The sequence below is a fragment of the Montipora foliosa genome, chromosome 3, assembly GCF_036669935.1.
Source record: "Montipora foliosa isolate CH-2021 chromosome 3, ASM3666993v2, whole genome shotgun sequence".
Lineage (NCBI taxonomy): Eukaryota > Metazoa > Cnidaria > Anthozoa > Scleractinia > Acroporidae > Montipora > Montipora foliosa.
The window spans coordinates 40163393-40165002 of NC_090871.1; the positions used below are offsets into that span (position 1 = coordinate 40163393).

Consider the following 1610-nt stretch of genomic DNA (forward strand, 5'->3'; position numbering starts at 1 on the left):
CTTTTCATCTATTCTTCGCATCATGCTTATTTGGAGAAGAGAGCATCACACCAGACTTTCTTCTAGCATCGTTTAGACAGTACATTGCAGCTGAAGACAGAGAGGTCTTGGACACATGTCTCAGTGATGCTTTTGATGCCAACGACAAAGATGCCATTGAATTCCTCTCGACATTCAAGTGCTTCAGGGTGCCCAACAAAGACAACATTCGAACAATAATCATGGAGTTGGCTCACCAAGAATTGGTTCAGAAACCAAGATATGTATTAAACAGCTGGGCCCCTATTGTAAACTCACTCCGGTGTGATTACACTTTCCAAACCCTTGAAGGTCTCAAGGAACTGTATGACAGCAAGCGTCCAACAGCCAAGAAAATAAATAACCTGTTCAGGGCAGAGCCGTCCAGTGAAGCTGAACGACAGAGTCTGGAACATCTAAAAAGGTTTGTCAAAACCTTAGAAGGAAAGGCACTGGCCAAGTTCCTCCATTTCTGCACAGGAAGTGATGTCATTACCTGTGAGCACATTGAAGTGTCCTTCTCTTCTTTGGAAGGTTTTCAGCGACGCCCTGTGGTTCGAACATGTATACCAATGCTAGAGCTTCCTACTACGTATGAGTCATACCCAGCTCTGGCAGAAGAATTTACTAATGTCATGAAAGAAGACTAAGCATGGTTTTTTGACATGATTTAGGTGTTTTAATACTTCTCTAATATCAGCCTGCAAGCAGACTCAGTTCTTTGGATTTTCATGTGCAGAGCTGTGATTTGCGAACTGTCAAAAGAAGGAATGGCAAAACCTTTTCCCATCCTGTCCCATTTCCCCTGATGCCTCGTTTCACTAGATGGTTCCCATGTAGCAGCTCTGCAGTCAAGACTCACTGGGTAACCCAACCAAGTGATCATGCATATAAGCATTTCCCTCAAGAAGACTTGATATCTCAATAGAATCTCAATCAATGTGTCTGATATAGACAGTGTGTAAACAGACTGGCCAATTTTGGAGAGGGTTATACTTAGTATGTTCAGTACACAAAAGTTGTTGTCTCAAGTTATGATAACAGGTTAATCATTGATAGAAACAAAGATTTTCAAATTGTTCAAGGCAAGATAATTGTGTTTCTCACTGTTTACAGTTTTGTTCCAGTTCTAAGGGAATAAAAAAGTTATCATTTTGTTAACACAAAACACTGTTATTAGTTACTGTTTTACAACATAAACCGTGTATGGGTGTCAAGGTGGGATTGCAAACTGCAGTTTACATTATTTTTTAGGTAGATTAAACTTTCAAGGAAGTCATCATACTGTTGATGAATTGTGTTTATTCGGAAACACCCAAGAGGGGCTTTTGCAGAAATCATATCTCAAATAATTACTAGCAGCTGATTAGTGCTACAATTCATTGCACATATTTAACCTTCTATTGTCTGAGAAGGGTTTGTTGAATTTAAGAAACATGACAGAAGTGGGTTACAGCTTTACAAGAGAAAACTATTAGTGGGTTTTTAATAAATACACACGATACATTCACTGAACGTTTGTCATTCCACTTGAGGTTTCTGTTTAAAGTTATAGTTCAAGGTGTTCAGTTTTGCTGTATGGAACTACAGAA

General features: G+C 39.2%; 1 pseudogene; it reads left to right on the plus strand.

The window, feature by feature from the left end:
• Positions 1–692, plus strand: part of LOC137995830 (uncharacterized) — a 3214-nt pseudogene extending 2522 nt beyond the window's left edge.
• Positions 693–1610: the final 918 nt, after the last annotated feature.